Source organism: Sturnira hondurensis, unplaced genomic scaffold, assembly GCF_014824575.4.
Source record: "Sturnira hondurensis isolate 20B ecotype Veracruz unplaced genomic scaffold, ASM1482457v3 Scaffold0002840, whole genome shotgun sequence".
In the NCBI taxonomy this organism is placed as follows: Eukaryota; Metazoa; Chordata; class Mammalia; order Chiroptera; family Phyllostomidae; genus Sturnira; species Sturnira hondurensis.
In genome coordinates this window covers 1,731,691-1,758,824 of record NW_028075471.1, presented here as the reverse complement: position 1 = coordinate 1,758,824, position 27,134 = coordinate 1,731,691, and the positions used below count along the sequence as shown (strand labels likewise).

At 44.5% G+C, this 27,134-nt stretch overlaps 1 protein-coding gene and 1 non-coding gene across 3 annotated transcripts in view; one reads left to right on the top strand and one right to left on the bottom strand.

The window, feature by feature from the left end:
- CACNA2D3 (calcium voltage-gated channel auxiliary subunit alpha2delta 3) overlaps window positions 1-27,134 on the bottom strand; it is an 861,794-nt gene that overhangs the window by 110,097 nt on the left and 724,563 nt on the right. The window lies entirely within an intron of this gene.
- On the top strand, window positions 10,746-10,875 carry LOC118983700 (small nucleolar RNA SNORA38). Its single transcript, XR_005065768.1, has one exon. It is a non-coding gene; the product is annotated as a small nucleolar RNA SNORA38 (small nucleolar RNA).

Sequence of the window (27,134 nt, the reverse complement as noted above, 5' to 3'; positions counted from 1 at the left end):
ACAGTACAGACAAAAAGATAACTTTTAAAAGACCCTGTGTCTTCTGAGGTTTTAAAGAATGGGAGCTGGGGGATGTGGTTGGTTGGCTGAGGTGAAATGGCAAGAAGTCTTGATGAAGGCATCTGAACAGTATCCAAGGCCAGGGGTTGGCTCCAGGGCCAAATCCACTCTCTGTGTGTAAACGGACATCTATCAGCACACAGCCATGTGTACCGGTTTACTCACAAGGTAGAGGTAAGTTGTTGCAACAGAGACCGGATGGCCTACAAAGCTTAAAATACTTACTATTTGGTCCTCCACAGAAAAACTTGGCTGACCCTTGTTGTAGGACCTGAGAAGCCACTTAGTGATCTTTAAGTAGAGAAGTGGCAGGGCCTCACGTTTGTGTTTTAGAAAGCCCAGGATGAAAGCTTGAAGAGTTTGCACTAGAGAAATGGCCCGGGTAATGGAAGATGAGGAGAATTAGATGAGTTTTTGGCAGCCACAGCTACCTGGGGTATTTGGTTAATTATCTCAGCATTTTAAAAAAGATATAAATTTTTAAAAAAGCAAATACCAAAAAAGCCAGAATGAAAACTCCTCCCTACAAACAAACAAAAATGCTCAAGAATACCTTGGCCAGCTCTGTTCCCACCTCCAGCCACACACCACCCCCTTTTATAGAGCTTCCACAAACAGAAATGTATCTTCCTTTCACTGTGTTTTTCCATGTTTTTTCCTTTTCTCAATTTTTATTGTTATTTTATCACAGTTGTCCCAATTTTCCCCCTTTGCCCTCCTCCACCCCCACAGTCAATTCCCAGACTGTTGCCCATGTCTGTGTATCCTTCATACATGTTCCTGTGAAGTCCCTTCCCCCCTTTTCCACCATTATCTCCTTTCCCCTCCCCTCTAGTCACTTCAGCAAGTCTCAGTCTCTTCCTCCTCCTCATTCCAAATGGAGCCTGAGATGTTTGTCATGCCTGTCTATTTTGTTCTTTCAACAAAATGTCAAGCCATAACAGTATGTCCCAACTCAAGTCAATCTTGCTAATTTAATAAGGAAAACAAAGACAAAAAATGCTTTAGTGAAATCCAAGTCCCAAAGAGAATGCAGAAAATAGAAACACCATCCCTGGGTTTGAAATTTTTAAATGGTCTAGAAGAACCATCAACATATTTCTCCTGGAGCTGGGGGTGCTCCTCACTGCCATTTCATTACGAACACTCCCAGGTTTTCTGCTGGGAGCCTTCAACAAAAGGACAGAGACACAGTCCCATTTTCCTTTTGGTGGTACCCCACTTCCCTCCCAGGAGCAGAATAGACCCTTCGATTCTCCCCAACATGCTAGTACATTTTGGGTGAGCCTCTTAGGACAGTGACCACAAGACTCTATGATGGTCTTCAGAAACCACCAAAATAAGAAAACCATCATTATGAGAAATGCCTTCCCTAAGAGCCTCAGAGCCTTTCACAAGAAATATTCAGGTGTCTGGAACACTGCCTCTCTTTCGGTTATCCAGAAGCCTGTGCCTAAAGCTCACGGCAATACTCTCAGAGGGTCAGAGAGTAGATTTTCAGCTCTGCAGTACAGACCTTCCAGGAGGTATCTAACTTCCAGACCTCTTCTTTCTCCAAATTTCTAACTTCCTTCCTGCCTACTACTACCCTCTCTTCCCTTCCTCCCATGTTTATCAGAAACCCAGAAGGTGCTAGATGGTGAAGACATAAGATGCAGACATGAGGGATGCAACAGCCAGGGTGGGAGCCTGGGGACAGCAGTCACACCACTGGGGACAGGACTGCACTCTGGCATTCTCAGAGCTAATGGAGATGGGCACAGACCATCATCCAAGCACCAAAAGAGAGAGAGCATTACATTTGTGGGATGGCACTCGAATTAGGACCCTCCGAAATTGGTGGCCACTAGCTACACGTGGCTACATAAATGAAAATGAAATAAAATTAATAATTTAGTTTCTAAGTTGCAGTAGTCACATTTTAAGTATATAGCTGCAAATAGCTGCATCCACCAGACATGCAGTGCAATGTTGTATTGGGCAGAGTTGTATTGGACAGTGACCAGTGATAACAGGAAGGATCGAGAGTGATCATGACAGTGATAGAGAGAGGAAGAGGACACTATCACTTTTTAAAGACTGAAGGTAAGTCTCCATGGTACCTACTTCATGACGGTGGAAGAAATGAGGATGACTTAGGTATGAGAATTTAGATCAGAAAAAAATGTCCATGTGCGAAGACCTGGATTTGCAAAGGGAAGTTGATAATTAGTTTGAGAGAAACCCAAAGAAATCAATGCAATATGCTCAATGTGGCTACCACCCCCAAGATTTATTTATTTTGCTTTAGAAAATTTGAGAATACAAATTACATTTCCAGTGCTATTATATTCAAATGCATTCAAGATGAAATCATGCATGCATCTCATATCAGGTTAATAGACATGCATTCGAGTGTAATCTGAGACTCACCAAAGAACAATGTTACATGTAAAATTAGAAATAAAATAACTTTTTCATATTGTATTCATTTAGAAATAATTTTCTGTGGGCTTGGCCTCCAGTTGCAATATACCCCTAGGAGCACAAATCCGGTTTGTAAAATAGTGCTAACCATGCCTGGCACGCAAGTTCACACAAACACCACTGCTCCCATTCACCAAACCCCCAGCCATGTGGCCTAGTCACGGGCACATGGAGAACTCATGCAGGAGAAAGAGAAACCACGCTTCCGCCATGGATGAGTCTTAACCAAGAACATTTTTCTTTTCTTTACCAGGAGAACTAGTTTTTAATCCTTTCTCTAAAGCTATTGCTGTGTGCCCTTGGCCATGTCGATTCACTTGTCTCTGTCCAAAGAGAGTCATACTAGCTTTCACTTCTAAACAGAACTTTTGTGTGATGCAGATAAATGATACCAAATAAAATGATGTTTATTAGGACACTATAAAGGATTGATAGTATTGTCAACACCCATGTTATGATTTGTTCCTAGAGCATTTATCTTTTTCTTGTATTTTACCACCAACTAAAATTTCATGCCAATAAATTCAGTCTGAACAGAAAATTCATCCATGATAAAGCCACACTGCCCAGTGCTGGCAATGTTCTCAGGGTATAATATTTGTGCTCTTCATAAAATTATGAGAATGAAGAAGTGGGGAAAAGGATGATGTGAGCGCTGGCAAAATGGGGCGGAAAATAGATGGTTATCTTCCAGCTGCAAAAGCTTTGGGAATGGATTTTTCCCCTCTAGGACCGAGGAAAGGTGTGCTCCACCATTCAAACCCTGTCACCTCTCCTGAAACTGTGATCATTATGCACCTTCAGGACAAGGCTAGACAGGTCAGCGTAGAGAATCAAGAGGGTTATTACTGGCACCATCAGCTCCATGGGCTCACCAGCCAGGCTACCTGGCCACAAAGCTTCTCGCCTGGCTGGCCATGGCTGGCAGTGCGTGGACTATGACTTCACGCCAGTGCACAGGTGGAGAAGTGGGTCCTAGAGCTGCCCTGGGCTGGGCTGGCCCACAAACAGGCGTGTTTTCTTCCAATATAATTCTGCCAATCCATGGGCAGAGATATGCTAGAAAACTTTATCTTTATTGGAGATAATAACTTGATAAGAAATTAATAAATAAAATGCCTGCTAAGGATTTTTTTACGTAATTCTNAGACAGGTCAGCGTAGAGAATCAAGAGGGTTATTACTGGCACCATCAGCTCCATGGGCTCACCAGCCAGGCTACCTGGCCACAAAGCTTCTCGCCTGGCTGGCCATGGCTGGCAGTGCGTGGACTATGACTTCACGCCAGTGCACAGGTGGAGAAGTGGGTCCTAAAGCTGCCCTGGGCTGGGCTGGCCCACAAACAGGCGTGTTTTCTTCCAATATAATTCTGCCAATCCATGGGCAGAGATATGCTGGAAAACTTTATCTTTATTGGAGATAATGACTTGATAAGAAATTAATAAATAAAATGCCTGCTAAGGATTTTTTTACGAAATTATTTATGCAGGAGTGGAGCAAGTTTTCTTAAAATCCAAATTCTACAAATACACACTAGCCATACTTCATGCAGGACATGAGCTCCTCACTGATCATATTCCTCAAGCAAGATGGTGGTTATTCTGTAGAATAGGGTTAATATGTCCCACCCTGCCCTCAGCCTCCCCTTTGACAGAGTCCCTGAATTTTCATTCCTTCGTGCACAATGGCAAGGACTGCTAGCGGTGATAGTAACGAGGCCTGGCATATTTAGATTCCAACTTGCCTTAATTAACGGTCAACTGTAATAGCTGTTAGCCAAGCCACATTTGTTTAAATGTTTCTTCTGTTTGTTTTCAAAACAGTTAATTGCAAGTAGAACTAACAATGCATCTGAATGTCACTCTTTTGGAATATTTCACGATTAACCAGGGGTTTGGAAGAAGGCCACTGTTCTGGAGCATTGAGGAAAAGAACTCTAACTGTCCTTACATCAAATGTAAGCCCATTCCAGAGGTCTGCTAATGTCCAGGATAAATGAGTTACCACATGAATAACAATTTAAAACTGTAATGTGAATTATGACATAGCTCATCTGTTAAATATTTCATGTGAAGATTTTAATGAATTGCATGATGGAATGTTGGACAAAAAAAGACAACTGAAATCCTGGGACTAATTTGGGCGAAATTGAGAACAGAGTACCCTTGCGAAGATGAGGGGGAAGAAAAGGCAGCTAAACTCACATCCCCCTGGGTGTCAGACTGGCAAGTCAAAAGGCTTTCTTAAAGATTATAGGGGAGGGAGGGTGATCAGCAACAACCTTTTTAAAAATATTTAGATCAAAGCAATACCCATTTGTTGTAATCTCAGTAAAGCCTGAACATTAATCTCCCAGGTATGGTATTATTTCAAAAATTAGGAGGGAAAAACATTCTCATAGCAGTAGACTCACCTCATAGTTTAGCCTATGTTGGGTGAAGAAATACAATTCCAAAGGGGAGGAGGTATTTTACATGTAACCCCCTAACCGATCGAATATTTCACTTCTGAAGTATTCCCTGTGGTATGGGGGGGGGGTGGTAATCTTTCTTATACATGCCTTTAAGTAACAAAGAGCTACATGATATATGTCTGTGGTGAGAGAGAGGTGGGGAAACAGGGCTCGTTATCACTTGATTGACAACGCGATAGCAGAAGATTTTCTTTGAAGACTCATAAGCTTCCGAGGCCTATTTTAATCTGAGACCATCCCCACCCACTGTCTGGAATTGGCTTCTGGGAATGTGCGTGGGAAGACCTGATCCATCTGCCTGCACGTTTCTTTCATAATCACTTCGTTTTTGTCCTGTCAGAGCTCCTTGGGAGCAGTCACCTTTGGTAAAGTATAATAAATGACAATTATGAATGTTTCCTCCATTTGGGTTCTAATTATTTGACAGAATCAATGTTGAAAAGAATTAGCAGGGCCGTAGACTGGAATAATAATTTTCTTTTCACCCCTGAGGTAATCTGGAAGCATTTTTCCAGGCTTCATCTGCAGAAACCTATATTCCCTCAGCTTTCTGAGGCCAGTGGAATTGGCATCGAAAAGTTTTTGTCAGGTCATTTTATGCTCACAAAACTCTTCAAATAATATTATTTCAATAAAGTTTTCAAGCCAATGCATTTTTAGAGTCAATTCCTGTCCTTTCAACCTTTCAGAATAAAACATTTAAGCCTCAGGCTTCACTGCATTTTAATCACGGTTACACCAATCAATGTCCATTAAGAAAATTACAAGCTTCCAAATTATAGCTCCCCAGTTAACAATTTCTTATTAGGTCGCCACCTAATAACAGTAACCAAAAAGATTATAACAAAATCAAGGGTCAGATTTCCAAACATTTCAAAATCCATAATAGCATGGTCACATGTATTTGCCAAATACCTCTGTGCTGGATGTGGCAGTATTTAATGCCAAGCAGCACTAAAATACACATGTGGGTGGCTCACAGAGCTGGAGGAAGTGTCCAGCTCCTCGATTCCACAGCTCACATTCCAGGGCACACGGAAGGAAAGAGACTTATCTGAGCATGCTCAGTGCAGTTGAGGGGCCACAGCTCCCAAACTCAGATTCCTCCAGTGCCGGGTGGGAACTGCGATGAATGAGAAGCTACTTTGTGCCTGTGTAAAGGGAGCATCTCAGCTCAGCTCAGTGAATGATGCCTTGTGGGAACATGACCTGGGTCCTGCAAGATATTCTAATGCCTTGGGAGAAGCTGTAAATGAAGATTTAATATATAGACAATTCAGTAAAAAATTCACAGCACTCTCAGAGGGTTGCCTGATAAGATATTCCTAACTGGCTAAATCTGGCAACCCCACACTGAGGATCACACAGCATGCCCAGGCAATGACCTGAAGGGGCCTCTGATGCAAATTTAACCCTGAGGACATGCAGAGAGCTAGTGTACCACAACTATGTATCAACTCTGGGAACCAAGGCCACCTTCATCAATATGACTTTACTGTTTGTTCCAGAAAATTCTTGTCTAGAATGATAAGACGATAAACAAATAAAAACACTCCATGATTTACTTGAGCAACTTCCCCAAAATCAATTTAGTTGACTATCGGACTACTTGGGGCAACGGGTAGCTCAGCTAGGAAGACTGCCCACATATCAAACACCTCTTGATTTATCAAGACTTGTGAACTCCACCGTTCTTTTTTTTTTTAATTTATTTATTTATCTTTAGAGGGGAAGGAGAGAGGGAGAGAAACATCAATGTCGGGTTGCCTTTCCTGCATCCCCTGCTGGGAGTTGGCCTGCAGGGAACAGGCCTGCAACCCAGGCATGTGCCCTGACTGGGAATCGAACCGCGATCGTGTGGTTTGCAGGCCTGAGCTCAATCCACTGAGCTACACCAGCCAGGGCTCCACCATTCTTAAAGGAGCCAAATCTCAATCAGATTCCCACAATGAGAGAGCAGCCCAAACCCCAGGACCCTAACCACACCTGTCTGACCTTCCCTTCCTGGGCCGCCACTCAGCCCCTGTCACGGTGGGGCTGCGCCTCACTGCTGTAGGGAATAACCCTGACTTTGCCAGGTCTACAGAATATTCTGATGGCCTTCTTGTCAATAGTCAAAACTGCTTTATTTTTCTTCAAAGCATTTGCCAATATTTGGCATTAAGTTCTATTATGTACTGTTCATTGTGTTTCATTCTTTCAGAAGTTATTTACATCTATATTCCCTGCACACAGAAAAGTGCCCAGCTCCAGCAGGCACTTGTGATATGTGTCAGATGAAGGGGTAGATAGTGGAGAGGCAAGCCATTCTCAGTTTTCTCTCTCAAGAGACTTATCTTTGCCATCCAAGTGGCATGGGTTTTGTCCTGTGCAAATGGAGAGCCACAGAAAGGTTCTCAGCAAGGAATGGGTGTGAGAAGTGAACAGATCTGTGCCTTGGAAATACCTGCACGTAAAGGTGCGGAGCACTGCATTGCTTTGTGTGTGGGAGACTGGTTAGGAATTGGGAGTGTTCATACAGCTATGTGAGAAGTGACAAACTCACTGGGCACGGGCACCAGGGATGGGATGGAGATGTGTGGTCTTATTTCTAACCCCTCCTAAGTGAGGGCTGGAACCCTGCGTTTTGCCATCAGCACATCAGTCCATTCTATGCGTTGCCAGTTACTACCCATCCCCCAACCTCAAGGCTCTACCATTTTAGTTTAGTAAATTTCAACATTTTGATTTTGTTTGTAAATGAATTGTTTCATGAAACCTGATTGTCTGCTCACTAGACTCATCTCAGAATTATATAAGACATATTCCATGATAAAAATTACTTTGTAAATTGGGTCATAAGAGTTATAACACATAATAAATAATAGTAGTGTTGATAATAATATTAATTAATACCATTTATTAAACCTGGTACTATGTGCCAGATACCTGCTAGAGGTTTTAGATACCTTATAGCCAACCCTTAGAACACTGTGCAAGGTGGACGGTACCCCCAGCCACACTTTATATAATGAGAAGACTAAGGATCAGAGAAGTGGGGGACAAGCCTAAAGTATCTTTACTAGGAAGTGATTATCACCCTTGTTTTTACCTCATAGAGTGAAGTCAAAGAAGTTTCCACAGCTATGAGTTCTAGCAAGCTCTCCATGTTTTTTTCTTTTCTCGCCCCCTGCCCCACCCCGTCAGATAAAATGCAGACTGAGGGGTTTCAGGATAAGCCATGCACCATTCTCTATTTAAACAACCCAGAATATTTGCACCAATTATAAGAATATGCAAATTGGCCCTGTCTTTTCCTGATACTGATCACTGATTTGTTTAGGTGGTTGGACCGTTACCTTAAGATGACTCTGAGAACACATCGCCTTTTCCACAGGTAGAGATAGAGAAGTATTCAATAAAGAGTCAGGGTACATAGGGTGGAAGGAATTCGTAAGGACCCAGGGACCAGGTGAAGAGGGAGGGTAAAGAGAGCATTTTAAGCCACATGCAAAACCTCAGCGTAGGAAAGAGCTTGGAGAGTCTGAGAACTCCAAGAGCACCAGCAAGGCTGAAGAGAGAGACGCTGCACTGCCCTAGTCTTTGTAGACAATGACCAGGACCTAACGAGGAGGTTCGAACAGAAACTGGCGGCTCCTTTGGTGACAGCTCATCACAAGTGGAACTGCCCTCTTGATGGTGAGTCAACAAGACCACTTGCCCCAATGTCTCCCCAATGTCTCCATTTCAAATGACCACAGAAAGGACAACAACAGAACCAGGCAAGCAAAGACCACGTGCTGACGAGTGTGCTCAGGCAGCCAGGCAGCCTGCTAAGGCAAGTCCAGCGTGCCACGGGGCCAGGTTCCCTCTGGCCATCTAGAGACCCATTTTTAAGTCCAACACCTGGGTGGCAGATGTGTCCAGCTACAGAAGACCTGGCCCAAGGCAGATCCTCCCAGAACAGCTGCACTCGAGGTGATTATAAGCAGTGAGGGAATGGACGGCGGAAGCATTAATGAGAGGGGCAGACAGCATTTTGGAGTAATCAAGTCCTTTTTTCCTCCAACCTCTTGGAATTTTAGGAGCTTGGAATATTTGGGAATCAGCTTTGGAGTGAAGGATACCAGTTTTGTCCTGCAAATTAATCAGGCAGATGTTGAGGATGGAAAAGCCATCTTCTGTCATTAAGTGACTGCTCCCAAACACGTGCTTGGCAACAACCGAGCCTCTTGTCTGGGTTCCTGAACAGGCTTTCAGAGGCTGCACTGGACAGGCCCCTGTGTGTGTTCAGGGTGGGCTGTCAGGGAAGGGCAGGCGCTTCCTTTTCTAATTGGTCAGGGAAGTTTGAATCTTTTGCTCAAAGCCCACACCCTCTCTGTAGGCAGAGGCTTCTTCAGTGGTGAGCCAGGCTGCCTGGTCTCTATGGTCCTTGATTCAGACCTTCATCCTTTTCACAAAGGCTCCTGGGTGCCCAGAAGGCTCTCAATGAAAACTGAAGGAATGAATGAACAAGCAAAGGCCCTGCACTCTCAGGCTTTCCGAGGGATAACAATTTGAAACACAATTGTTACCAACATTCTGCCCAGATTTTACTGGCACCCTTGGCTCATCTCCACTCCCTCAACTCTAGCATTGCATGCTCAGGGCCTCAGGGAAGGGCAGGAACAGAGGAACTCAGAGAACAAAGGAGGGAATTCTGGACTTTTAAGTCTCAAAAGCTGAGGACCTCCCAGGAATCTCAGGACTGGAGGGCTGACTGAGGACCTGGGTCAAGTCTTACCCTCTTCACTCTACCTCTAGCCCCCTAAAAAGATGACACAGGAAAGATGGTCTGAACGGAAGATAATCCAGGAAAGCCAAGGTGATGCCTGGCTGAGGGCTAGACCCGCAAGTGTCCACCTTCCTGCTGCTACCCTGGGTTTAAAGCCAAGGCCACAGTGTTTGGGTATGGGGAGGGCACTCCCAGAGCAGGGGGAACACCCCAATACACACTCCTCTCCCTGGCAGGCCTGAGAAGCTGCAGGACACTGGAGCTTGGCCCCCTCCAACCCTGTTGGTGCTGGGACAGACAGCCTGGTGGAGGCCTGGGACAGACAGACACCCAGTGAAGGCTCCATGAAGGCTTGTCAGAGTGAGGCCAGGGATGGCCAACTGACCTAAGGCCAACTGACCTTGTCACCACAAGGCCTGGTGACAGAGGACCAGAGTGGACTGGGTGGCTCTTCAGAAAATCTTTATTCCAAGATCAAATGCCTGCTCCCACCCTTCAGCCTCAGGTAGGCCCCGGGCAAGGAAAGGAGACGCACTAGATTCACTGAATATTTTCTCCCACAGGGACAACTGAGGCCTCTGAGAGAAATTAATTTTAGTTCAAATAAAGCTTCATTGATCACCCAGTTGAAATATGTGGACTGAGATCAGTAGCCCTTTCTTACATGTGACCCAAACAAAAATGGACAACCTCAGGGATCCAATCAGATGCCACGTCCTAGGCCTTTCCCACGTCCACCCAGGGCCAAGCCTGGGGCAGAACCCAGGGCCATGGGCACTGAGCCTGTCAACCTCCTCTCATGGCGATTCAGTCAGCCGGTGGAGCCCTCTCTGAAACGGCCGCCCAGGCAGGTCCCCAAGGCTGTCTTGTAGGACCCAGCAGCTTTCTCCATAGGCGAGGGGAGCAACGAACTCATCTTCATCATCAACTCCTCCCCTGCTCGGTGGAAACCAGACCTTTTAACGTGTACAAAAGTCTTCAAATGGGAAAGATTTCCTCTTACGAAGGCATGTCTGTGGTTCTCCGTCTTTGGACACGTAAGAATTGGAGGCAGAGAAGTGTGGACGGGAGAGGTCTGGGGCCAGCTTGCTCCCAGCAGGCTCAAGATCAACCATCCCACATAGAGAAAAGGAGAGGAGAGGGGAGGGGAAGGGGGAGGGAGGGGAAGGGGGGAGGGGAGGGGAAGGGGGGGAGGGGAAGGGGGAGGGGAGGGGAGAAGAGAGGAGAGGAGAGGAGAGGAGAGGAGAGGAGAGGAGAGGAGAGGAGAGGACAGGACAGGACAGGAGAGGAGAGGAGAGGAGAGGAGAGGAGAGGAAAGATTATGGGGCCTTCCGAGGGCCCCACTGTGATGACCAGTCCCTCCTCTCTCCCTGCGTCACGGGCCACCTGCCTGCCCTGTGCTGCAGCTCAGTGGCAGTCCATGATCTGGGCCCAATCCTGTCCGTGCTGGGGTGGGGGATTCCACGAGTCCCACCTCTACAGGTGAGAAGTCTCCACAATGTTATAAGGTCCCACAATTTTAGTAGTTTCTTAGTTGCTCTCTGTGTCTGTTTCCTTGTACTTATGCACAGATTGAGAAAAAAAAAGTCAAGGGAACTTGGGTCTGAGTCCTGCCTGTCTCACGCACTGGCCCCGTGCCCGGTCAGTTTCCTTGTCGGCGCAGCAGGGCAGGAGGCACGCACACCTCAGAGGAGTGTGGTGAGACAAATGAGCTAATGCATGTCAGGAGCCTAGCACAGTGTCAAGCATGTAGTGAACAGTCAATAAATGTCACATGTATACACACACAGGAACAGCTATGGACATTAAATACATGCCTTGAATATAATAGATATCCTGTTCTATTTCCCTATAGCTGAGTCTCCACAGTTTTTCCAAGACTGATACACTGTGTCACTCACCAATCTGTCCCCTAAAATGCTGAGGTTCTCCATTAGAGGACCCAGACTAATTTCATTTGCTGGCCTGGGCTCTTTATAGATTCCATGTTACATGTAGGAACATTGGGCTTCCAACCACTGTGGAATGTTTCATCTTTTTCTTGCTAACAGCTAAGCAAGTTAGAACTGGTACAATCTCAACTACCCAGAACATTCCCAACTCTGCCAAGAGTTAAATCTGAACACTCGGTAAAACCCTCGCAGGTAGAGATTATTGTCACCTCTGTTTTACAGCTGAGGACACAGAGGTTTCCGAGTGGCCAAGCTAAAACACTCATGATAGAAATTTCCAATTTGGAAGCCGGGAAGCACTCTGCAGGAACCAGCTCTCTCCAACTTCTGTGAACTGATCACTTTCCTGGAGGCCATAAAGAGCTCTTAGGATGCTCATAGTACTTTTCAAAGACTCCAGGCCTTCATGCTTGCTGCCTGTCTCTGAAGGATGAAGACAGGGGAGGAGGGTCCTTGGAACCAAGGCCCAAAGAAAGCCCGTGCTCATGGCAGGCCCTGCAGAGCACAGACCACATCCTTCGTCTCTAAGGAGGCAGCTGACTCCCAGAAGTTCAGGGCCCAGCCAGGCTGCAGAGTTGGTCCTAACCACAGGGGACATACTCAGGCACTCAAGGCCAGGCATCCAATTAGTATTATATCCCACTGAAGCTTTCAGCAGTCTCGGGGAGAAAGAAGATGTTCTCTCCATTTTAAAGATAAGATGCAGGAAGTTAAATGACTTAACCAAGGCCACACAGCTGCTAAGACTTGATGGACCTGGGATTTCAGCCCACAGCCTGCTCAGAAGTCTGCTGTCCATTTTCCTGTGGTTCTCAGTGGGGCTGCATCACCCCCTAGGGGGCTGTTTTGGAAGACTGTAGCTTGTCACAGTAACTGGAAGGCCTGTGACTCATGGGACGGCCCCCAACAAGGATGCTTCCAGCGCTCTGCCTGGTATGGATATGCTGAGAAAGCATGATCCACGTCTAGGCCTCTGTTTCCATCAAACTACAAAGTATGTCTTGTACATGGAATTTTCGAGAACTGTAACTAGTCCTGTGAAAAGCAGAGAGGAGTACATTTTGTTTGGCCTGCACCCTGACTCTTTCAGAAGAACCTCTCACCAGGGAGGCCTGGTGTCCAAACAGCAGCCCCCACGTTCACGGAGATTCTGTGCGCGTGTCTGGCTATTGCCTCCTGTCTCCTCTTGTAGTTGTGCCTGAGCATTCACGCACTAAAAGATGCATTATTCTATTATAAACTCCTCTCCTTTTATTTCTTGCTATTACAGTTAGAGCAGTCTATACACTTTATTTTATTTTTTCTTGGCAGCCTGTAGAGAAACAGGTTATATTTTCCATGGATTTCATTTTGGGATAGTAAAGGGGGTATTACAAACTATTATAAATAGGGGGCCTTGAGTGGGATGGGAACGAGAACCGTCCTGGCTCCAGCTTCCCCTCTGCCACTGAGTTGGTGATTGTTCCCCCTTTTCTCCAACACTTCCCCCACTTCCCACCCTCAATTTTGTCTGTGGCTCCCCTGCTCTCATCTTGCCTTGAAAGCATAGATTTGGCTGGGCCAAACCTCACATGTGGCCAGGGCTTCCTCTGTGCTTCCCTTCCCGTTTATTTTGGCTTCGATCAAGGTGCAAGATATTGGTATCTGAGGCTCAGCTCAACTGATGGATTTCCCATCTCAGAGGCGAGCAGTAAGGGAGCAGTGCCCTCTGCACTTGGAGAATCGAGAACTGAGGTCCTTGATAAGGAAATGCTCCTTTGGGGGCTGCTCTGCCAGAGCTTGGAGCTGGGCAGGTCAGCCCACTGTCCACTGTTGATGCATTTTCTCTTACCAAGTGGTGTCATCGTGGAATTCCAGGCAAACTGAGAAAGGGAACAGAGCCCTGCAAACTGCTTTTCCTTGCGCAGAGCATCTTAATTATAATTATTTTCAGCACTTAATGTCACTGCTGTGGGAGACGAAGAGGAAAGGGGGGATACTCTGCCATTTCACAGCATACACTGGTTCCCCAGAATGAGGAGGGGGGTTGCAGAGAGTCAAAGAGCCAGGAACAGAGCCCCCGGTCGATTAAAAGGGCCTTTGTAGTGGCTGCATCTGTACATTAAAATAAATCTCTCCTAGCACTAAAATAACATCTACATTCATTTGGGCCAGTGCCACATTCAGCATTTAAGAAATTTGACAAAACGTTGCTTGAGCATGTTGAAGCTTGCCAGCTTACAACAAAACAAGAAAGCTACCTCGGCCGCATGGAAATACTTCTCCCGGTTCCCTTCTTCCACTTATGACTCCCATGTTCCGGCTGCACTTAAAAGAAAAAGACTGCCCTTTTTTCAGGTGCCAACCACTTAACGTGGCCCTGAAATGGGCAGCAAATTGCCGCTGGTGGTGGTAAACTTCAAGAGGAATCTTTTTCTTTTCCCCTAAAGGAAACTACTGGAGACGCTGCGTGCCTGATAAAGCCTTTAATAGCTAGAGAAACATTATTTGGGGTGGCCCTCAGGTAGACTAGACATGAATAATGCCTCGTAAAAATAATTACTTCTACCCAGAGCACAGTATACCAGATGAGTTCGGCGGGGCCTTGTTTCCAAAAGAATCTGAGGCAAAAGAAACCTTCCATCTAAGTTCCAACAGGGTGTACCTATCTGTAGGAGAGGCGATGGTCACTCCTGGGAAGGGTGTCCTTCCAAAAGCAGTTTCGAATTTTTCTGAGACCCTAACCCACAACCGAGGATGATTTTGCAGTCTGCTTTTTTATGCTTTATGACACAATTAGGCCTGAAATAACTAACCAATCCACTTGGTGAGAATGTGGCCAATGGACTGCAACCCAGTGCAGTCCACTTGCCTGTGGTGTGGATGGGTCAATTTGCACAAGGTGGAAGTTGGAGTGCTGGAGCCCAGCCTACTTAGCACACAAATGAGTGATCAGAAGTTCAAAGAAGTCAGCAGCTTGACTGAGATGATTCAGAGAGGGCCTAGACTAATTCTAACTCTAGCTGTGCTGGAATAACAGACAGCTGTTTCTTTTGCCAGCTGCACCGTGCATGCTTTTTTTAGGGGGTAGCAGAACACCCCCCTTACCCACACCTATACCATTTCCTTTAGGGGCTTATCCTGCCTTCAATTTCAAACCCTGTGGTTTGCGTAGGGTTCGCCCCTGTGCAGCAGACGCAGGAATGCAGCCTTCCGTTTTGTGCAATAGTGACGGGCACCTACCCAAGCGTGGCCAGGGAAAGCCACCCCAAGAACTTTGAACAGAAACTTCCAGAATAAGGAAGACTTTTTTCTATTTAGTTTTCCAAGCTGGTCAGAGTGCTGGAGACACTGTATGAAGAGGGTCAGCTTAAGAGTAAGGTCCACACAAAGACAAGTAAAACAAGACTAAGAACCCTGGTGACTTCACCTGAACCCTGGACCTAACTGTACCTGAAGATTTGGACATTTTAGTTACAAAACAATGAATTTCTACCCAGTCATTTAAATAATGAAACTTCCTTTAATTGGCCTATTTTACTTAAGTCACATGGAGTTTGTTTTTTGTTGCTTGCAATGGATAGCATCCTGGTAAGTGCAACTGTGGTCTAGGTTGGCAACTCCTTCCAACAGGAGTTGGGTGACTTGGCTTCATGTACAGAGACTCATGATAAGCAACACCATGCACACATTTAGTATAACCCCTGATGTCAGTACTGGCCTGGAGGGCAAATCTTGGGCATGCATGCTGACCTTCCTGATGTCATGTCAAGCAATACTAAGGAAACCTGGCATTCCTTCCTAGGGAGTTTTACCATCCCTCCAATGCAGCTCCCCAGGCAACCATGGCCCCCACTGAGTGCCAGGTTAGCCTGGCCATGCTGGTGCTCATGGTAGGAGATTTACAGGAAACATGGTACCTTTATCCAGACTAGTTGAACACACATAGGCCCTTTAACTACCCTCAGGAACCGTATTATGGATAATGAAGAAGGCAAACACATGTCTCCCCATGAAAGGCCTGGGTGCTAACTTTTCATGAGTTATTTTCATTTCTTACCATTAATAATTATCAAAAATTTTTCAGTTTTTACTAATACAGGGTGTGAGTTGATACAGTAAGAGAACCCCTCAGCTTTATGGACTCTTAGGAGGTCATCTGGAGTGGACTTTAGGTGCCCACCATACCTAAACTTTCCCAGGTAAAAAGTTTCCTATCCCACCTCCTCACCATCAGGGGAAGTGGGGGTGGAGGTGGGGCAAAGAGAATGCCTTTGAGGTCATAGGAAGTTCCAGGGTTTTGATAGGTGATATTCAATTGGACATCACCTCCTTAGGAGGCCTGTCTTGCCTCCTAGAAGAGAAGCTAAGACTGCATTTCCCAGAATCTTACCCCCCACGCTGTATGGTTCTAGGTTAGAGTTTGCCAGATAAGATAGCCAGCGTTAAACTGGCAGCAAGAGGCAGAGGCCATGCTGCTCTGAAGGCAGCTGCAGGCAGATGTGTTGGCAGATGTGGAGTCTCAAGCAGCTTTCCAGCAAGTTCTTGAGAACCATCTGCACTGATGCTTCCCAACCCACATTCTCCACACTTCAGTGATTATAAAAGTTTATTCTTTCCTGTATTCAAGCCCTTAATATTTGAAATACCTAGAGTAGCTTCTGCTCCTAGGACCAAGTTCTGAGGGCAGGACCTCCTGTTTTCATGGAATACAGCCAGAGCCAATGCTCCCTTTGTACAAAGCCAGTTCTCCACCATCTCCGTGCTGTTGAGTAGTTCCTTCCCCAGGGACCCTGGTTACTGGCGGGTACCAGGCACTCAGGATGCTGTGGATCCATGCTGCTATCCTGTCGATACTATAGCCTCCTGCAGGTCTTTGGCAAAATGGCCCAGTGACTCCTGCAAAGTCCTGCCCTGCATTGGTGGCCCAGCCTAACTCTAGGACTCCTTTCCTTTCTCTCTATCTGGCAAGTCCTAGCTACAGTCTTATGTATTTCTTGTTTTCTGTGTTGTTTTTATGTTTATCTTAGTACTTCTTAAAATATCACTCCATCCTTTTTCTGTTCCTCAGTCTATTGGAAAAGTCAAGAGGCAGCATAGAGAAATGGTGGGCTCAGAATTAGAATTAAGGTTTAAGCTCCCTCTGCTTATCATAAAGGTTTAGTGATAAAGTTAAATGTAGCACAACACCTGGCACGTAGTGAGAGCTCAGTAACTGTTAACTTTCATATGATAATATTCCCCTAGGGTAGACAATCACTCTCCTTACAGAATTCTACAAAAAATTAATGATGACTCTCCTGCCAGCCAGATCCACAAAGTCCCCTTTCAGCTGTAACATCCCTCTCTCTCCCCCCCACCCCCGTCTCCAAATGCTCCTATAACAAAACATCGAAATCCTCCTTGAATGGTTGCTGCATAGAGCAGGCAAGAGCAAAGAGCTGCTGATTTCATCATCTTAAATGTGCTGTGATCACAGGCAGATTAATTTTTCACAATGCTTAATTATTTTTATCAACAAAATATTAAAATTACAGCTAAAGATCATTCACACTCAAGCTCTGTGCCTTAAGAGTAATCTCATTTGGGAACTAAATTGTCCCAGGGATTTTTTGGTAAATTGCCTCTTCTTCCAAAGTTGCATTTCTTACCTTTTATCTCTTCCTTTATTTCAAGTGTTTAATAAAGGATTGGATTCTTTTCATTCACTAGACAAGAGAGCAAAGCAACCTATTTTTTCGGTGTTGGGCAGAATGCTTGCTCCTCCTGGGTTTGGAGCCGACTCTATCAAATTTCATAGCCACTGTCATTATTTATTTTCTGGAACAAGGATTTATGCAAGTGAACCTGCTTTTCTTCTTTGTTAAGTCAAGCTTTTAATTTTTCTTATTCACTGGAAGGGTTATTTCTTGGAAGCTTCACCTTCTTTCCTGCTGCTAGAAGTTTCTCACATTGCCTCTTCCTTTCACATATTTCCCACATCTGCACCTCTCTTCATTCATCAGACACTGATGGCACATCTTTTGCTCTGGGGGATGTAGTGAAAGATACAATGGGGATAGTCCATGTGTTGTCAGGGCTGAAAATGTCTCCAAGTAGACAGATATCCCACAACCAGTGACTACTGTGAGTGCTTTGAGAGACACGTACAAGAGAACATAGGATTTTAAAAAGGGGCACCCAACCAAGTGTTGGGGGGGGTGGTCATAGACAACAGTAATATTTTAAGCTAAGACCCTGAGGCAGGAGTCTGAAGAACTGAGAGGCTCTCAGTACATACACATCAATGTGTGTTGCTTCTACTTGTCCAGAAGCAGCCACTTCTATAAATGGCACCTTAGAATGAAGGGAATGTGATAATGAGGCAGGGCACAGCTAGAACTAGCTGGGCTAATGGGGGGGTGGTGAAGGACTTCTGTGAAGAGAAGGAGCTGGAACAGTGGATAAAGCCCCTCCCTCATCCAGCAAGGAGGACCACACACCACCCAAAGAGACCCCCTGGCCCTCCTCCCCACTGATGCACTGCCCACTGATGGCCCAGGGGGACTAACCTCTCTACAAGAGGCCACCCTAAGCAACCCTGGTCCTTGTCTGACTCCCCACATCCTCATAACATATCAGGATGCCTAATGACTTGGGAAAGGAAAGGGTAGCTGTAGACATCTAAAACAGTAGTGATGGGGGAGGGAGTGACTAAACTAGACAAGTTTAAGATTCCATTGGGCTGGGCTAAGAGTTAGAGACATTCAAGTTCAGAAATGTTAAATGGCTTGCCCCAGGTCACAGTGCTAATAAGTGGGAGAGCCTGGAATGGACTCCAGGCATCTTCAAAGACTCTCTCTCTATCACTTATCCCTTAAGGCATTGTCCATGCTTTGCTGATGTTCACAGGCTCCCTGGAGAGGGATACATTGTTGGACTGGGTGCAGGACAATGAGGCCAAATAAAAGTTGACAACTGAGGACAACTAGCCCCACACGGCTGCTTTCAAGCCCAACATGCTACAGAACAATGCTTAAATAGCCAGATCCCCTGCCAATTCTACTCCCTGCCAGGGTCGGCTGGAAAGTTCAGACCAGTAGCTACCCACACATACATTCTTTTGCACATGTCACAAATATCTATATATTCAGAAAAATGCTAATGTCCAGATGAGGTAGGGGTGAGGTGGTAAACTGAAAAAATGAAAACCTGCACACTCTCTGATGAGACTCCTCAGTCTCCCTTCCCCTACCCAGACCCCAGATGCTGACAACTGGGCTTATATCCTACAAGTAAGCTTAAGAACTGTCAACATTTTACATGCCACCTGCTCCCAAATTGTCTGGGTCCATAGATTCACCCCACTGTAGAGCCCATTTGTAGGGAAATTTTAAATCAGCACTTCAGTGCTTCACTCTTAAGTAAGAACTTCACTCTAAAGGCTCTCTACACATATTTGTGGAGAGCCTTTAATGTGACAAAGAGGGACAAAAATTCATATAAAAATAAATGAGCTGGAGTTATCAGCACAGACAGCAGGGAAAAAACAGTCAATATATTCAGAGAGATCAAAGAAGCTACCATGTCCTTGGAGCAAGAACAAGCTGCTCTAAAAAAGAACTCTTGGAAACTTAAAAGAATAGAGTCAAAACAAACAAATAACTTTAAGAATAGAAACAGTTGGAAAAAGAAAATTTCCCAGAAAATAAAACAGAAAGACTTGGGGAAATGACGTAAGGAAATTTCCTAGAACTGAAGGACATGCATTTCTAAATCAAAGGAGCTTGTATGACATCCAGCAAAATAACAAGGGGGACCCATGACATCAGAGAATTTCAGGAAATTCAGATGAGGAGTCCACTCTGAAAGCTTCTGGGGTGGAGGTTGGGAAAAACTTGGTCATATTAAAGGATCTCATATCAGACTTTTTAACAATAACACTGGAATTCAAAAGAAAAGGAGTACTACGTTCACAATTCAGAGATAATACTTTCCAGCCCAGAATTCTATACCCAGCCATGTGATTATCATGTATAGAAATGGAATTAAGACATTCTCAGACCTACAAGAACAGAAAATATTTTACCTCTCTTTCTTAGAAAGCCATGGGAAATGTTTGTAAATAAAACAAGGAATTAGGTCAGGGAGAAGAAACACAGGGTCAAGGGGAAAGAGAGCTACAACTGAGGAAAGAGGAGGTGAAGGGAAGTCTCAGGAGCCCAGCTGTCCAGATGGACAGTTTGACAGAAGGTACAGAGAACACGGTCTCTCCAAAGAATGATGAAATAGACAGAAATATTGAATATTTAAAAAACAGTAATAACAGGCACTTGAGATATTTGATGAAACACATGGGGGAAACCAGTGGTGGGTAGAAGAAAAACCAAGCAAATAAAAGGACATGGGGGTTTTTAATTCCAGAGGAAAATATCATTAAAAAGAAAACACATAGACCCGGCTGGTGTGGATCAGTGGATCGAGTGCCAGCTTGAGAACCAAAGAGTCGCTGGTTCAATTCCCAGTCAGGGTACACGCCTGGGTTGTGGGCCAGGTCCCCAGTAGGGGGTGCATGAGAGGCAACCACATACTGATGTTTCTCTCCCTCTCTTTTTCCCCGCCTTGCCCTCTCTCTAAAAATAAATAAATAAAATCTTAAAAAGAAGAAAATACAACTTTATTTAACATAGTAAAGAATATACATAAATGGTCCAAATAATATAGTCACTGTCTAATGAATCAAAAACTATAAAATAAGCATATATTGGGTTGACCAAAAAGCTCATTTGCTTTTTCCCATAAGATGGCTCTGGTAGCCCTCAGTTGTCTTTAACTCCATTAACGACAATTTTGTTATATTGTATTGTGACAGCTGTCATTGGCATGCATTTAAAAAAACTATCAAAAGTGGTGAATTTTTGTGTAGCCATTTTAATATTGAAGATGGAGGAAAACACACAGCATTTCTGGCACAGTTTGCTTTATTATTTCAAGAAAGGTATAAATGCAACTGAAACACAAAGGTTTGTGCAGTGTATGGAGAAGGCGCTATGAGTGGTTTGCTAAGTTTTGTGCTGGAGATTTGTCATTGGATGGCGCTCCATGATTGGGCAGATCAGTTGAAGTTGACAGCCATCAAACTGAGACATTAATTAAGAACAGTCAACATTATACTACACAGGAGAGAGCCAACATACTCGAAATATCCAAAACAATAAAGTTACTGGTGAAAATAAAAACTGTGTTCTTTATTTTTTTATGGAAAAAAACTAAATGAATTTTTTGGCCAACCCAATAGCTCTCCTGGTGCAATAGGGAGAAGGTAAGAAAGCTTGGTGTAAGAAGTCCAAAGCACCCACATGTTAAAGGAAGTAATAAGTAATGTCCAAAAACAAATAAAACCTTGTAATATCAACTTGCTCACAAGAAACAGAGGTGCTAAGAATGGTGAAAACAGTTTCCTAGAGGAAGTGGAACTAGGGTTTGGAACTGAAGGGGGGTGTTTTAGGTCAAGGGCCTGCTATTCATCTTTGTAAGCATTTTAAGTGCTATTTAATAAAAAAAACAGTGTAACTATTTATTTAAAAAAAAATGCCATTTATTTACTTTCAGAGAGAGGACAAGGGAGGGAGAAAAAGAGGGAGAAAAACACTGATGTGTGAGAGAAACATTGATCGGTTGCCTCCTGCTTGTTCGCAGCCAGGGACCTGACCCGCAACCCAGGCACGTGCCCTGACTGAGAACTGAACTGGTAACCTTTTAGTTCACATGCTGGTGCTCAATTCGCTGAGCCATATGAGCCAGGGCAAGTGTTATTTAATTTTTAAAAACTGTGTTCATATATTACTTTGTTATAAAACCAAGTGAATTATAAATTAAAAAGTGAAACATTAAGGGAAACAAATAATCAGCAGATTTGAGGTCTTGTTACCAGATTCTGGCCTAAACCTATCCCTTTCCTTGTCTGTTTCCCTCTGTACCCAGACCAGAAGGCACGTGCACCTGGAAGGCACAGCCTCTCTGGGAAGTACATGGGGGAACTGAGGGAGAAGCCAGTTTCTGCCCCTTTAGGCAGGGTCTGAATCTTTGAGCTCTGTCTGACTCCACTTAGCATGTCTCTGTCCAGAAGGTGAACCTCAGACATGCTGTGACCTTAGGACCCACATCACAGGTATTGGGCAACCTCAGTGGTCTGATATGGGCAACACACTTGTGCAGGGGTGCATTCACATGTCACTACAAGCTGTCACAGAAGTCTTTCTGTAGATGCTCTGGGATGCCAGGGCCAAGGTACCAATGATTGCCAGGCTCATGCTAACAATCATGCAGTAAATCCTATTTGAAGTTTGGGCATGACTGAGGACATATTTTTGCAATAAGGAAACTGATCGCACAAATGCCACCTGTGATCTTCTCAGGGTGGAACAAAACTTCAATAAATCAAGCAGATTTGCTGAAAGACAGCTGTCTTTGCCATTCCACCAGGCTGAGGTTAGCCCATTGTGAGTAGTTTCCATTGCTACTACAGCCCAGACAGGTGCAAACCGAGCCACAGAACTGTGTGCGTGTCCTTGAAGCCTCTGGGTTCCAGGGACACTCACCTCAGCTCTTGGCTTAGTGCCCTTTCCTCTAGAGGTCAAAGGAATTCATTTGAAACTGCATAGTTAGAATTCTACCAAGATCCCACTAGCAGGAAGAAATTCTTATCTTAATAAAACTTAATCTTGTGATGCCCCACAAACCATTAAATATTATGGGTTATCTTCTCTTGTCACCAAAGACAACAAAAACAATACGGGGTGTTGTTTGGGGAGTAATGATGCACATTGAAAACCCTAAATGCCATCAAGACTTTATCTACTGCTCACCCACATAATCCTAGCATTATAAAACTGATGAACAAAGAATGGAGGGGGAAAAAACAACAGACAAAACCGGAGTCTTAAAACTCTATCTGTGTGCCAATAAGTAGTTTGAAAATAGTGTCTGTCAGGGCCCATATGTTTTCTGCATGTGTAAGAATACTCTTACACAGGGGTCTTACTTCATAACTGAGATTCTTTTTCATTTAATTCAGTCATATTAGATTATGGGGCTGATTATGATCATATCCACAAATCAGTATTTTAACAGAGTTTCCATGGAAACCCTATATGCCCCTGTTTTTTAACTTTTTGGACAAGGCTTTGCCTGTTTAACAACTTGAACTAGTTTGACGAGGACAACATGTTTTGTTTAAGTTACATTAACTGGGGCCAATATTTCCTAATTGCATTACCAGGAGAAACATTCACAGCATTACTCGTACCATGGAAAACCTCCCCTAGCCCAGTGTTCGATTCGCTTTAATCACTGGAGAACAGGAAACATACCAGGATTGCCTTGTCTTATCAAGTTTTAAATGTGTTAACTGGTTTTAAATCTATGAAATAATCTCCCTTATTAAATGACAAAGTTAGTCTTGTTAAGAGGATCGGCATTTATGGCTACATCCATTTATTTCTTAAAATGCAAAAACATTCCTTTGGCTTTCTGCTACAGAGGTGAACTCATTGCGCAGAAAGCCATACCCATTTTTGCACATGGGCTTCAAAAATAAGTATTCCTCCACCAAAAGGTACCCCCACCAAAAAATGGTGAAAAAATGTATCTAGCACAATATCAAACACAGAATAAATGCAAAATTGATATCCACAGAACATTCTTATTTATCATTCTTTTTATAAAGCCACTTCTTTTTTACTCACCCCCACACAGCCAGAGATGTTTACTTCCAACAATCCACAATTTGGGAGTAGCTTGTAGCAAAGTTTTGGAAAATGTAGCACTTAAAAAAATGGTGGGGGTGTGAGTTTGGGGGTGCGTTAGGGAAGTCAGAGTTCACCCTGACAGCATATAAAACATGCGGCCCAAAGCTCTGTAAGATGTCTCAGTCTGAAATGCTGGTGGAGCTTAATAAAATATCAGCAAGGAATAGTTTAATTTTACAGCATTAAGCACCAAGGCAGTAATTTGAGTGGGGCGAGTTATATTTTAATACATCAAAGTATACTATACTACAGGGAAGCTGAATATATTTTTAAGAGACATACATTCCCTATTTGGAATTACTTGACTTAGACACTTCCCTTTTTGAAAGAGGATAAGAAAAACACAGTCTCCCGTGTGCTACCTGTCTTACTTTTTAAACTGTGACTATATCTCAAGAGTTAGCTGACCTGTTTCCAAGCCAATGTCTTTTATTTGGGGCATGGGGTTACGGATAGAGACTGGAAACCCACGTGATGAGCATGTGCTTCTCTCCTGGCCATCGAAGTCCAGCTGTCCAGTGGGGTGGCCGGGGGGGGGGGCTCCATCTTGTCCCCCTATTGCCCTCTTTTTGAGCTGCTTTTTATCTGCTGAGACCCAAGTCCTGGCATCCTCTCCTCTGAATCACATCCTAGAATTTCAGTGTGAAGGGAGCAGCCATGACCAATGTGCCCAAGATCTGACTGACAGAGCCATTCTGGGGAGGGGCCAGATGAGAGCTAACTCATGTACAAGGTCCAGCCCCAGAGCCCTTTCCCCCACCTGTAGCCACAGCAGACAGGCTGCAGCTCTCCTCCATTCTAGGTGGCCCTTGGCATGGACAAGCAATGAGGAATGAACACCTATGAGGACAGAGGTGTCATGGGAGAAGGTGAGAAAGTCATTTCTATTAAGTCTGTCAGTCTGGGCTCAGTTTCTTTCCAGGTCCTTTCTTTGTTTTCCCCTGACAAAGGGAAAGGGGTTGGGAGGAATAAAATGAGATAAAAGAACACAGCAGTTAAAAGGCTTTGAAATCAGATGGATAAGGGTTCAAGTCCCCACCCTGCTACTTGACAAACTGATCTCTGGCTAATGACTCAATCTTACCAAAAGTCAGGTTTTTCTTCAGGAAGATGTAGAAAATTACAGTTCTTCTCCTGGAATGGTGGAGAAATTCATGATTGTCTCCAGGTAGAGCACCCTGGGCTGAGTGTCTATGAGTTTTAGATGTTTTGATTCAGCCCTGAAAATTCAGAAACTACTGTGTCAAGCAATCATATTTCTAAACAGAGGAACTAAACAGAACAAGCTGCTAATAAACAGTGCCTGGTCACCCCAGATGTGACAGATACACAGAGAAATAAACGGGGAGCTAGATTCACAGTTTCCTCTTGGTCCCAGTTTACTGCCCAACATCTGTTACCCTTTCCGTTGACTTCTGGGTGGGACACTTCAGCTTCTCAGGCCAATGGGAGAGTTTCAGGGAAAAAACCTACGTAAGGCTCACAGCTGACCCACCACTCCCAGCAATAACAGGGAGCTCTACCTGGTGATGGATGACCCCTGTGCCAAATTCAGAAACAAGAAATGCCTGTGCCATCCTCCAACTTTTCTGGGATCATATTTCTAGTATAAGCTATTGGTTTCCTATACAAATGAACAGATCACAACTTAACTCCTTTTCAACATGTCCTGAAATTTTGTTTTTCCATTTTGAAATCCATTTCAAAAAATAAAGGCAACTTATTTCTATCACAGTAGAAAAACTACCGTCATCATGAGGACAAGGAAAAAACACCAATTTTATATCAAGATATAGATGTTGGGGGTGGTAGGGGGGCCTTGTCAGAAGCTTCCTAGAGCATGATACAAATTCTCCCTGCAGCAAAATAGTACCTGGCTTTGCATTCCAGACTTAGTCAAATTTGCAAACAACAAGATCTACTTCAAGAACAGCAACTACGATTACACTGTTGTCTGCCTGAGCACTAGCCTGGAAAGGATTCTGTGGTCATGTGGGGCTCCCTGGGGCTGCTGGGTGGGGCCACTGGGGCCCAAAAAGCAGGTGGCACCCAGGCACTTAACTCCTACATCTGGTCTTCTGGGTGTCGTGTCCAGACTAACATGTCTGAACACTTAGGAAGGAAAGTTCTGTTCTACTGACATAGTCTCAAGGCCCCAGCAGGGCTGGCTCTTTTGATGGTCCCAGACTCAGGCACCTGTGTGGAGAGGTTGACAACACACCCTGCTGCTTCTCAGGCACACATGGAAGGGCTTCTCTCACAACTGCAAACTGGAAGTAAAAGCTCAGGATTTGATAAACGTGTACTGAGATTTTGTAATGCTTGCAAAATTGCAGTCCTCACTACGTCCTTGCTGTATGGAGGACAGCAAGATGGACCTCTCTAGTTATGGAAAGACTGTGGAGCTGCCCAAGGGTGTCACCTGTGAAGTGAAAGCACCTGCCAAAGCACATGACAGGATGCACTACAGGGCTCCAATCCTGACGCCAACACCAATCAGCAGTATTCTTGCAGAAGTGTGTGTGTTGGGGGGGGGGGGGAGAGAAAGAGAGGGAAATAAGAGAGACCGTTTTTCAATATTAATAATATAGTTCTAGGGAAGAGGAGGGTGAGGGACTCATCAACCAGCTCCCTTACTTCTTCTCCAGCATCTTCTCACCAAAGTTCTCCCTCACCCATTGTATTAGTCATACTGGATTTGCAGGAGCTCCTAGGGCACTGTGCCATCCCTCTGGCCTCTCAGACTTACATATACCACATCTTTACCTGGAATGGTCCTTGTCCCTTCCCCTCCCTGCAGTAAATTCTAGTCCATTTTTTCCATTGCAGCCTGGTTATAATGTCGCCAGGGACGGCTGCCCCAACCTCCCAAGTCAGTTGCCCTGATGGTATTCCTCACAGTACCATGGACCTCCTCTTCCTAGCACCCTCACAGCTTGAGTATTTCTTATATTTGTGAGGCTGTATCATAAATGTCTGTCTCCTTGCTAAATTGTAGAGACCGTTTGGATTGTAGGTGCATTTATTTTGCTGACTTATTTTCATGCCTATAATATCCCCAAATATAGAGCTTAACAGCTAAGAAACATTCAGTAGGTGCCTCGTTAATAAAGAAATAACATACAATGAAATCTACGGCAGACTTTCAGAGGACATGAGATGAAACTGGGGTCCCCTCTAGTGGGAGAATGCAAATCTCTCTAATATACCCTATTTTTATATAAGGGTGTTCTCTCCCTTTAGAAGACCTTTAAAATAGCAACAAGTAGAGAAATGCCATTTTCTAAGAATTCAACACCTGCACTGTCCATTCTCAGGACTGCCTCACGAGAGCCAACCATCTTAGCTCTTCATCACGCACAGCATTAGCACACAGCTGCCTCTCCAACTGTCTTCACGGCAAGAGCAACTCGGAGTCATGGATGAAACACATAAACATCAGCTGTAGCAGTGCAGATCAGTACACTGGGTTTATTTTCTCCTTGGCCCTCATTAGAATCACAAATGAAATGTTGACAACACATGAAGGAGCCTGCTTGTTGAACACAAATGTTTCCACTCCTATCAACCTCGAAACCCTGATAGTCATGCTTCATGATGAAAGCTAAACAGCCCCGGGGAGATGACTACACGCTTTCTCTAATTACACAAGGATGGGGAAAA